At 41.8% G+C, this 12359-nt stretch overlaps 1 long non-coding RNA gene across 5 annotated transcripts in view; it reads left to right on the top strand.

The window, feature by feature from the left end:
• The window catches only part of LOC109269516 (uncharacterized), a 60601-nt gene extending 50929 nt beyond the window's left edge, over positions 1–9672 (top strand). For 3 of the 5 annotated variants that reach the window (XR_002081119.2, XR_002081118.2, XR_008420048.1), the window contains one exon: positions 8488–9672. This is a non-coding gene — a long non-coding RNA (uncharacterized LOC109269516). Of the gene's footprint in view, positions 1–5015; positions 5039–5827; positions 6023–8487 lie in introns of all 5 variants that reach the window. The other 2 variants (XR_008420050.1, XR_008420049.1) reach the window with 2 other exon arrangements.
• Positions 9673–12359: the final 2687 nt, after the last annotated feature.

Here is a 12359-nt window from a genome sequence, read left to right as displayed (position 1 = left end):
AAAAAAGGAAAAGAAAAGAAAAGAAAAAAGAAAAGAAAAGAAAAAAAGAAAAGACCTTTGACTCAGCTGACACCAAATTTTGGCAACAATAGTTAACCAAAGGCAAAATTAACCAAAATTCTTTTAGGTGAGATAACAACTTTACTCTTTATGTGATCTCAGTAAATGTGTCTTTCAGTTCATATAAAAGGAACTACAGAGGTTGCATTTTATCACATTTTTTTGTAGAAGATATACACAGCAGAGCTTCCTCCCTTGTTCCCTTTTTACAAAGTTCTGTCTGTTCTCCACGGCTTAGTTTAAATTCTGCCTCCTCTGTGAAACCCAAGATTGAGGTCTCTATTGTAATAAAAATAATTATTACAATCTTAGCCAACTTGTATTGAACTCTTACTATACCAGAGGCCACAAGTTGAAGAGCAATTATCTACCTACTCACCAAATTCATTTGGGAAGAATAGCAAGAATAGAGTCCCAAGTCCTTCCTCTAGAGAGCCTAATTTGGTAGCTCTGAGGTGAGCCATGGAATTTCCACTTTAATAAGAACCTTCTGGTGATTCTTCAGCCCAGCTAAGTTCAGGGAACCAGGTGGAATGAATAAACCCTGGGCCCTGGACACCCTTTGGATGCAGACTGCCTGGCCTGCAGACTATGAAGATTCATTAGCTTCCTGTAAAATCCGCTGCTAAGTAGCTTTTATTGTGCTCAAGCTTCATGTATATTCTTCTACTTAGTTCTTGCAACAACCCCATGAGAAAATTATTATCTCCACTTTATAGTAGGAGAAGACAGAGGCTTCAAAACAGAGGCTGAGGGAGATGGTGACCTGCCCAAGATTATACTGAAAGCAGTGCCAGGAAATCCAGGTGTGCTGTGTCCCGGAGCCGACTAGTGTTGTCAGAACCACAATACTGAATGTTCACACTCTGCCTTTATGAATCTTCTCTTTATGTGAATGAGCCTGTTAAAGTTAGAGATATAATGAGTCTTAAGTTGGTTGGCTCCTCTGTATTACTGTGGGTCACCGGTGAGTTGGGACTCTTCTCAGCTTTGCAGCCAGCATCTCAAGGTTTCCAGTTTATGCAAACTCTAGCAACTACTTGCTTAACCAAATTCATAGGAGGCTGACCAAGCACATGCAATGCTAGTATGTTCATGGACAACGGGAGGGTACCTACCTGAATATCAACCCAGTCAAGGGACTAAATCACAGGTCGGAAGATAGTTGGGTAAATCTGGAATCAGAAATAGGAGTGGGATGCCATGCGGCAATATTTTCATCATGCTAGGTTAAGCAAACAAATGACTGTTTCTGCATGGGAGGGATACATCTGTCCAACCAATAGGGGTGGAGGTCAAGAAACAGAGCTCTTATCAACTCTCTTAAGAAAGCACTGAATAAAAGGTAACAATTCTTATTTTCTAGTCTTCCTTTTAAAACAAATCTCCATAGGGGTGCCTGGGTGGCTCAGTCGGTTAAGCGTCTGACTTCAGCTCAGGTCATGATCTCAAGGTCCATGAGTTCGAGCCCTGCGTCGGGCTCTGTGCTGACAGCTCAGAGCCTGGAGCCTGTTTCGGATTCTGTGTCTCCCTCTCTCTCTGACCCTCCCCCGTTCATGCTTGGTCTCTCACTGTCTCAAAAATAAATAAATGTTAAAAAAATTTTTTAAACAAATCTCCATAAGCACAGTTTGTAAAACTATCTTGATTATAAGCATCTAAGAGCCCAACTCACCTGGCTTACTGAAAATCTAAGTTGCAGAAGACCTGGCCTCACCATGGCCAGATTGGGGTTCAAGTGGTTTGCTGCTTTCCATGTACTGTGTAATTCTCAGGCTCCACGTGGAAGCAAGATGGCTACAGCTACAGTTGCTGCAGCCACAAGGTCCAAGTACAACATGAAAAAAAAGGAGCCTCTTTACAGTGGCTTCAATTTAACTCGCTTAAATTACTTGCTCACCTTTGAACCAATCATGAGGCAAGAGGAATGTGAAATGCTGATTGGCGTGGGCTTAGATCATGTGCTATTCCTCTTGAGGCAAAGGTGGAGCCCCAGACACTTCATGGGCTATGGAAGGATGGATGCCCAAACCAATAAAAGGCACTCTTGCTGAAAAAAATGGGAATAGAGGTAAACAAAGATCAACTAAACTATGGCTTCATGCCCAATACAGTTAAGGTATCAGGTGACAGTGTTAGTTTTCTTCTGACAATAACCACAGGCACACCTTCCTCAGGTACCCCAGTCAGCTTCTTTGAGCTTGGGTATCTCTCACAAACCATTTCTTAACATGGGCAATTTCTGCAGTGGACTAAACTCCTTCAACATGAGTAGTTCGACTTCCCCAGCATTATAAAATATATATAAATATAAATATAAATATAAATTATTATTTATAATAATAATTATTTATATATATATAATATATATAATATATATAAATTATTTATATTTATATTTATATTTATATTTATATTTATATTTATATTCATATATGTATTTCATCCCAGTCTGTTTTTCATGGATAAAGTTTGGTTTTTGTCACTGCCTTGTTTTACATTATTGTCATCCTCCTACACATATTTCTACTTTTCTCCTTAGCATTATATCATGAACATCTTTCCAGATTATTACATAGACTTTATGAGTGTAATAAATTTTTATAAAAATATTTTAAGGAGCACCTTTTTATAAAAATATTTTAAGGAGCACCTAATATTTTAAGGTGGCTCGGTCGGTTGAGTGTCCGACTCTTGATTTTGGCTCAGGTCATGATCTCACAGTTCATGGGATCGAGCCCCATGTTGGGCTCTGAGCTGACAGCAGCAGGGCCTGCTCGGGACTCTCTCTCTCTCCCTCTCTCTCTGCCCCCCACCCCCATGCTTGCCCAAGCTCTCTCCCTCTCTCTTTCTCAAAATACATAAATAAATATTTTTAAAATATATTTCAAAAGATTATTACAAAAGTAATATGTTTGGGGGGGAAAATTCAAATAACACAGAAGTGTGTAAAGTTAAAAAGTAAAATCATCAGGTTTTAAGAATGTGACCTAAACTCATGCTGAAATCTCTACCTCCTTATAAGACCTTGAGAAGAAATTTTAAAGATACGAAAAGGAAGGAAGGAACGGAGGGAGAAAAGTAAAAACAATATAGCCACTCCTGGAAGTAAGAAAGGCCCCTCTCCATAATGGCTTCCTTAAGGAAGGGGAGATGGGAAACCATGTGAGGAGCTGAGGCACCCCCATCCCAGAGCCTCCACATGGGCATTAACATAGCCAGACCACAGCGGACTCAGGGTGGAGGCAGAGATACAGTCCAGGTAGCAGGTGAGCTCACCCAGCCTCTGAAAAAGGCCAGCACCATCCAAAAGAGACAGAAACCTCCACAAAAGGAGGACCTTGCACCTGAGAAAACACAGATACCAGAACAATGAGGATGTGAAAATTAGGGATTTCAGATCCTCAGAGACACAATTCTCAGTCTCCATTCTGGAATAGCCCGGGAGCTTTTGCAGATCAAGATACCTACTGCTCCCCAGACCACATTTAACTGCTCCCTAGACTTCACTAACCCCCAGTTAAGTCAGAATTTCTTGGGACTCAAGCATCAGTATTTTTAAAGTTTCCAGGTGAATCCAGTGTGCAGGAAAGGTTGGTTTCAGCTATCCAGTAGGGAATCACATTCATGAAATGAAAACAGAAGGCTTAGGGTGCCTGGGTGGCTCAGTCGGTTAAGCGTCCAACTTGGGCTCAGGTCATGATCTCGTGGTTTGTGAGTTCAAGCCCCTCATTGGGCTGTCTGTTCTCAGCACAGAGCCCGCTTTAGATCCTCTGTCTCCCTCTCTCTCAGCCCCTCCCCCACTTGTGTTCTATCCCTCTCTCTCTCTCTCTCAAAACTCAACATTAAAAAAAGAAAACAGAAGGCTATAAAACAACAACACATGATCCTAAGAAAGAATCAGCTAATGATGCTGAAAATAAAATAAAATAAAATTGTAGACAGAAAAAATTAATAACCTGAATATCTGACTGGAAATGACCTGAAGGCAGTCCCTTCAGATGAGCCATGTCCCAGCATTCGTTCTGCCTCTTTCCTCCCCCAAGCCCTCCCTCCCTCTCTTTCTCTATTCCCAATCTTAGATCCTGTAAATACAGTCAAAAGAGCACCATATAAAAGTCTAGCAAACACGAGCAACAAAAAAGTTTCTGGGAGACCAGCAGCTGCAGGTCACAGGAATTCTGTGAAAGTGTGCTCTTTCTAACTGCCTTGGCTCCCCTTTGCCTGAGCCTTGGTGGGATTCAAACTCAGGACCTGGGAGGCACACCTGGAACTTTCAGTGAGGGTACAAATGGGGAAGCCTTGAACGAAGGAATAGTTCAGTAGACATCTCACTGTGCCTTCATCTACTCTTTTCTCCTCCCACACCTCCCTCCTAGGAAGATAAAATCTGGCAAAAATGATCAATTAGGACAGCTTTAACGGGGAAAATAGACTCAAGAAAGCCACCTGCAGCATGTGGATGAAAGGGGACCCTCCATCCCACCCATCCCCCATCTCTGTCTCTGCTGGCCCCAGCAGCATCAGGGCAGGCAGAGAAAGGCTTGCTCTATCCTACGGACAATTTAGTATTTGCATGACACAGGTGGGGCTGGCAAGCACCCCACACAGTACATTTGGAAGGCCAGAAAGACAGCAGTGAGGAGCCAGAGTTTTGGAAACAAACCTGGGTTTGACTTCCTGGCTGCCACTTACTCGTTTGGGACCTTGAATGCCTTGGGTTTCAATTTCAGGTCAATGCTTGAGGCAAATGTCTTCACTGAGGCATTCAGAGACTCAGTACCTGTTCCGGTGATAATATCGCCACCTCCTAGCATAGGGCTAGAGATTAAACTGGATAATGTAAAGCCCCTAGCACAGGGGAGGTACTCAACAGATGGTCAGTCATTCTGCCCTTCTGAAGGAATCCCTACAACCAAGTCTCAGTTACTAACTGGAAGCTGTTCTCTCTCTAGGACCTGAGAGCTGAAACACACAGGTGAGATCTATAATATTCTCCAAACTATTTATAAGCATGTGCTCTTGCTATGCACATATGTTTCACATAGTTATAATGCCTTATGGATATCTATTTTTAGGGGTGTAAAAATATCTGGATTTATACAACTTTCTCCAGATGTTTTTATATACACTGGATTTCATTTTATCCACAATAAAGGGAGTGAATTTAGTTTGGGAGGGACCATTAGCACTTTCAGTCTACAAAGACCCTCTGAAAAAGATAGTTCCATCCACCGATAAACTTGCCTCTGAAGGATCTTGGGCTGGGATCTTGCTGATAAAATATTAATCTGTATGAGACTTCTATTTGGAAGTATATCAAGACACTCCTTGCAAAGATTTTTTAATTAAACTTTTTATTTTGAGATAACTGTAGATTCATATGCAGTTATAAGAAGTAATACAGAGAGATCTCCGGTATCCTTTACCGGTTTCCCCCAATGGTATAGCATCTTTCAAAACTCTAGTACAGGATCAGAACTGGGATATTGACTTTGAAAGAGTCAAGATACAGAACATTTTCATTGCTGCAAGGATCCCTCTTGCTGCTTTTTTCATAGCCACACCCACCTCTGGCCCCAGCAGAGGACCCCCAGCAACCTCTAATGTGTTCTTCTTGTCCGTAATTTCATTCTTGTCATTTCAAGAATGTATAAATGGAATGATACAGTATGTAACTTTGGGAGTTAGCTTTTTTTCACTCAGCATAATTCTCTGGAGATTCATCCAGGTCATTGATTCTATTTATTTTCTTAATTTTTCTAAGTGCTTATTTTTGAGAGAGAAAAAGAGAGCAGGAGAGAGTGGAGGGGCAGAGAGAAAAGGAGACAGAGGATCCAAAGCAGGTTCTGTGCTGACAGCAGAGAGCCCGACGCAGAGCTCAAACTCACAAACCATGAGATCGTGACCTGAGCTGAATGAAGTTGGACGCTTAACTCACTGAGCCACCCAGGTGCCCCAGGTCATTGCTTTTATCAATAGTTTGTTCCCTTTTGCTGCTGAGTAGTTTTCCATGCACCATAGTTTGTTTAAACATTCACACATTGAAAGACGTCTGGGCTATTACAAATAAAGCTCCCGTAAACATTCATGTGTGGGTTTCTGTGTGAATATGAGTCTTCATTTCTCTAAATGCTTGGGAGTGCAATTGCTGAGTCATGTGATAGTTACATGTTTAGTTTTAAAAGAAATGGCCAAACTAGTTTTCAGAGTCGTTGTGCCATTTTACATTCCTACCAACAATGTATGAGTGGCCCAGTTTCTCTGCATCCTCATCAGAATTTGTTATTGTCACTACTTTTGTTTGTTTGTTTAGCCATTCTGATAGGTGTACATAATATTTCACTGGGTTTTTTTTTTTTAATTTTTTTTTTAATGCTTATTTATTTTTGAGAAAGAGAGACAAAGCACAAGCAGGGGAGGGACAGAGAGAGGGAGACACAGAATCCGAAGCAAGCTCCAGGCTCTGAGCTGTCAGCACAGAGCCCGATGCGGGGCTCAAACCCACGGACTGCAAGATCATGACCTGAGCCGAAGTTGGATGTTTAACCCACTGAACCACCCAGGTGCCCCAATATTTCACTGTGGCTTTAATTTGCATTTCCATAATGGCTAATGATGGTGAACATCTTTTCATGTGTTTCTTTGCCATCTGTATTCCTCTTTGGTGAAGTGTTTCTTCATTTTACCCATTTTATAATATGATTTACTTTTTATTGTTGAGTCTTGAGAGTTCTTTTATATTCTAGATACTGGTCCTTTGTGGAATATGTGATTTGCAAATATTTGCTCCTGGTTTGTAGCTTCTCTTTTTATTCTTTTAACAGGGTCTTTCTCAGAGCAAGTTTGTAATTTTGATGAAGTTTGGTTTAACCATTTTTCCCTTTACAGATTATACTTTTGGTGCAAGTCAGAGAATCCTAGATTCTGAGATTTTTCTCCTTATGTTCTTTTCTGAAAGTGTTGTAGTTTCACATTTAAGTCCATGAGTTAATTTTTGTGTAAGGTGTGAGACATAGGCCAAGATTTGGGGGTTTCTTTTTTGGTTTTGGTCTGTGATTTCTAATTGTTCTAGCAACATTTGTTGAAAAGGTTATCTGGGCCACGAGGCATGGGAGGAAGGGTGTGCCTTCCTTGCAGCACAGCACAGCCATCCCTCTGAGGGGATGCCACCACTTGGGGCTCTGCAGGGGCATGCTAGCTTGTAGGGCTCCTCCAGGAAATGTCTTCCTGCACCCACATTCCTCACTCACCTCCACCTCTCCAGGGACACTCAGCATCACCTGTCACTTCACTGGGCTTAGGCTTTCCTTAAAGAATGGAAGAGCTACTGGGTTCAGGCGCCCATGGACTTCCCAGCCCGCAAGAATCCCTCAAGCCACAGGCATGAGCGAGCCTGGCTCCCTGCTTGAAAGGGGGAGAGAAGGATGCCTAGAGAAAGAGGAAACATAAATGAATACTCCAATATTTTGTCACAGAACTATTTTACATGCTAGTTTTTACTTCTGATGATTGCCTTATTAACAAGTGATAGCAAGAAAAAATCACTTTTATTTTATTAATATTTTTGTTTAACAAGAAACATATATAGCAGGTATCATATACCAGGTGCTGCTCAGAGCTGTTTATGAATACTAATCCATTTGGGGCACCTGGGTGGCTCAGTCGGTTGAGCACCCAACTCTTGATTTCAGCTCAGGTGATGATCTCATAGTTTGTGAGATCAAGCCCCATATCAGACTCGGTGCTGAAAGCCTGGAGCCTGTTTGGGATTCTCCCTCTTCCTCTCCCTCTTGTGTGAGTGCACACTCTTTTTCTCTCTCACAAAATAAATAAATAAACATTAAAAAAAAATCAATGCTAACCCATTTAGTTCTCATAGCAACTTTATAAGGTAGGTCCTATAATTGTCCCCATTTCACAGAAGAGGAAAAAACGATGACCCAGAGAAATTAAGTAGCTTGCTCAATCAAGGTCACACAGCTAGTAGTGGCAAAGCCAGAATTTGAACCCAGTTTGTCTTTAAACGGTGCAATCCTAATTACAATGGCAATTCCTGAGAATTCCTCTTGAGAATTGAATTTTTTAAATGTACTTATTTTTGTAATTAGAAGCTCATTTTCCTTTAGCTTGACCTTTATGACCAATTTTAAAGATCACATCTCTGTTCTCTAAATCTGTCTTGCATGCTATTGACTAAAAATCACTTAATCATTTTGAAAAATAACCTCTTTCATCTTTTCAGAAAACAGCTTTCCAGGAGAGCTTTCTCCCTGATGCTATCAGAGCCACTATTTTTCTTATTTAGCATTTGTCAAATGGCTGCAATTTGATACGTGAGGGAAGCAAGGTTGAGGTGACACTTGCCAGAAAATAAATAATAGCTGGTTGGTTTCACAACTAACAACACCATTCTTCAATTTTCAGGTGAGTCAGAATTTTTAAAAACATATGTGAAATACACATAAAGGACTAGAGAAATAGAAGTTATGGCTGTCTGTGCTCTTTATCCACGAGAACCCCGAAAACAGAAGCATTCCCACCAGCCTGACCCTGACATCACAGCAAGAACCTCCAAAGCCAGTCTTTGCCAAATCAGTAGGATAGAGAAGCAACCGCAGAGGAAAGGAAAGGACAACAATGACCCATACGTTATTGCCCAAGTGCTTTTAAGCAAAGGCCTGTGGAGGCAAGGTTGCGCCAAACCTGTTACAGGAAATTAGATAACACGTATTGTTTGGAAGCTTCAGCTCTATCCTCCAATTCCATTAGCTATTCCTTGACTCTCAGTCCTTTGGGGGTCAGGGCCACCTCAACTCCAGCGCTGGGGGCTCCAAGAAGAACTCAACTGACAGCTACGACTGCCCACCCAGCACCCGATCACTTGGACCCTAGGGCTGCAGGTCTAGGCAGGGCCCCCGAAGGCCCAGCTGTGTGGCTGGTGTTCACTTGGTGGCTCATTTTTGCTCTGATATTTTGGGATCCCAATTAATGTTCATACCTTTTGAGACTTTATTATTTACTCCCAAAGAACAGTTTGTTTTTTAAGTTTTAGTTAGATGCAGACTCCTCAAGGGCAGAAATTTCTGAATTATCTTTGTAATCCCAGGACTTGACACGTGGAAGCCAGCACAGAGGACAACAAAGAAAGAAAGGTAGCCAGTCTTCCCGAGAGACCTGGAGGGAACATTTTGATAGGTCTCCTTTCTTCTATAAATGTTTTTCCCAGGGGTGAGAATATAAAGTATGTACAATTTGCAATCCTACTTTTTGCTTTCAATTAATGTGATACAGGCATTTTCCTGTGTGCTATCAGCTGAATAATTGGGCCTCCCACCCCAGATTTACGTGTTGAAAACTTGATGCTCTAGGTGGTAGTATTAGGAGGTGGGGCCTTTGGTCAGTAGGCCATGAGGGTGGAGCCTTCATAAACGGGATTAGTGTTCTTATAAAAGAATCCTCAGACAGCTTGCTTCCCTCTTTTACAATGTGAAGATATCACAAGTGTGCGACCTGAAGAGGACCCTTACCCGACCATGCTGGCACCCTGATCTTGGACTTCCAGGCTCCAGAACTGTGAGAAATAAATTTCCATTGTTTATAAACAACCTAGTCTTGGGGCGCCTGGGTGGCTCAGTCAGTTATGCGTCCAACTTGCATCCAGCTTTGGCTCAGGTCATGATCTTGTGGTTCGATTCGTGAGTTCGAGCCCCACATCAGGTTCTGTGCTGACAGCTCAGAGCCTGGAGCCTGCTTCAGATTCTGTGTTTCCCTCTCTCTCTCTGCCCCTCCCTTGCTCATGCTGTCTCTCTCTCTCTCAAAAATAAATAAACGTTAAAAAATTTTTTTAAACAACCTAGTCTCTGGTATTTTCTTACAGCAACCGAAATGCACTAAGATACTGTGTTACCATAAATTCTTCCCATTTTTTTTTGTGTGTGTGCATATTGTGTGCATGTGATTAATACTAACATTTGTGTGAATGTACCAAAATTTTCTAAGCCATTTTTTTGGTGTTTAGCATTTGGATTATTTCCTCTTACTGTTGTAAATAAAACTGTGGCCAGCTCTTTCATCTGCAGTGTGGCTTAGTTTCTTAGGATTCTCTAAACTGGAATTGCCGGGTTAAAGGGAATAAACAGCTTTTGCTAATTTGATAGTTTAAAACACGTCATCTTGTGGTTTCAGTCTGTATTTCTTTCCTTGCTAATGGTGCCAGACATTTTTCTCTATCTTTGTTTACTAGCTATAGTTCCTCCTTTGTGAATTGTCTGTTTGTGTCCTTTGTCCATTTGCCTGTTAGGGTCTTAATGTTCTTCTTATCGATTTGCATGAGTTTTTTTCCATTTAAAAAAATTTTTTTAAGTTGATTAGTTTATTTTAAGAGACACAGAGACAGAGAGAACACGAATGGCAGGGGAGGGGCAGAGAGAGAAGAAGAGAGAGAATCCCAAGCAGGCTCAGTGCCAGCAGCACAAAGCCTGATGTAGTACTCGATCTCATGAACCGTGAGATCATGACCTGAGCCGAAATCAAGAGCTGGCCACTCAACCGACTGAACCACCCAGGTGCCCCAAGTTTTTTTTTCCATTTTAAAGATTCTAAACCTTATCATATTTTCTGAAAACAATTTCCCTCTTTCTGTGGCCTGGGTTTTAATGCTATAGTGTTTGTTTATTGATATAGAGATTTTCTACTTTGTATAACTTAATAAGTGCTTTTCCCCTGTACTTCTATTGTTTCTCACATTGAAATTCTTGAAAGAGGGTCGTATGGGTGGCTCTGTCAGATGAGCATCAAACTCTTGATTTTGGCTCAGGTCATGATCTCATGGTTCATGGGTTTGAGCCCCATGTCGGGCTCCATGCTAACAGTGCAGAACCTGGTTGGGATTCTCTCCCTCCCCCTCTTTCTGTCCCTCCCCCGCTCTATCTATCTCTATCTCAATATACATAAATAAACTTTAAAAAAAGAAGAAATTCTTGAAAGAGAAGCTCACACCCAGGTTGCTTTTTTAAACTCCACTATTTTCCAAAATTCACCATCATCCAGCTGTTGAGTCTAGGACTCTTTACAAGGTGTTCTCTGTAAACTCACCAATGATCTTCTACGACCTTGGAAATCTTACGGCTCCCACGTGACCTGGAAGCATCTGGAAGGTGGAGAGCACCTCTCCCCGTGACCTCCAAGGTGGACCCTGTTGATTTTACCTCCCTAGCATCATCTGCTGTTTCTCATGGGCTGCTCCTTCTCAGTCCCCTTCACCAGACCCTCCTTATCCTCCTAATCCTCCTAATCCTCCCATTTCCAAAGGTTCTGAGAGATGTCTCCTCTTGTTCATTAAGTCTTATTCCCCAGGTGATTAATCTCATTTAGTCCTTGGCTATAAATGCCAACTCCATGCTGGTGACTCCCAAATTTCCATTGCCGACTGGGACCTCACCCCTCAACTCCATACTCCCAACTTCCTCTGCACCATCTCTACTAGGATATATAACAGGCATCTCAAACTTCACACGTGGCCACAAGACCAAAGTCAAATCTTTGATTTACTCTCCTAGACTTGTCCTCCCTATCCCAGCAAAAGGCAACTTCAACCTTATAGATACACTAAAAACTTTGGAGTTATCTTTGACTCCACTCTGTCATACCCTAAATCTCCAGTCTATTAGAAAATCTTATCAAATGTATCTGGAATCCAGTCACTTTTCACTTCCACCCAATCCAAGATCTGTCACCTAGGCTACTGCAGTAGAATCTCAACTGGTCTTCCTGCTTTCCCTCTTGGTCTTTTCACCATCTGTTCCCCATACCACAGCCTTTTAAAAGGTGTCACACCACGGCTTGGAACCTTCCAATAAAGTCTTTACCACGTCCCGTAAGTCAGCACATAATCTGTCTCCCACCTCACCTTTTTGATTATTTTCTCCCTTGCTTACTCTGCTCCAGCCAAGTTGGTTGTATGATTCAGTCAAGATAACCAAGCATGCTCCTGTCTCAGGAGGTTTGCACCTGTTCTGCACTCTACCTGAAATGCTCTTCCACAGATTCCCTTGCTGCCTCGTCTGCTTCAGTCTCTACTCAAATGTCATCTCATGAAAGAGGCCTTCCTTTACTCTGCTTTATTTTTCTCCATAGCGCTTGTTGTCACTTACATATGATGTATATATTGTTTATTGTCTCTCTCCACTGACTAGAATATAGCTCTATGGTAGAAACCTTAAAGTGGTTTCCCATGATCCTGACCTCCCAGTATTCCTGCCCTTAGATAATCCCCTCCCCTTGAGTGTGAGCTGAAC

Source organism: Panthera pardus, unplaced genomic scaffold (assembly GCF_024362965.1).
Source record: "Panthera pardus isolate Hobbes unplaced genomic scaffold, ASM2436296v1 HiC_scaffold_7, whole genome shotgun sequence".
NCBI classification, from domain to species: Eukaryota; Metazoa; Chordata; class Mammalia; order Carnivora; family Felidae; genus Panthera; species Panthera pardus.
Note: the sequence above shows the minus strand (reverse complement) of the source record. Positions and strands in the feature narration are given on the sequence as shown.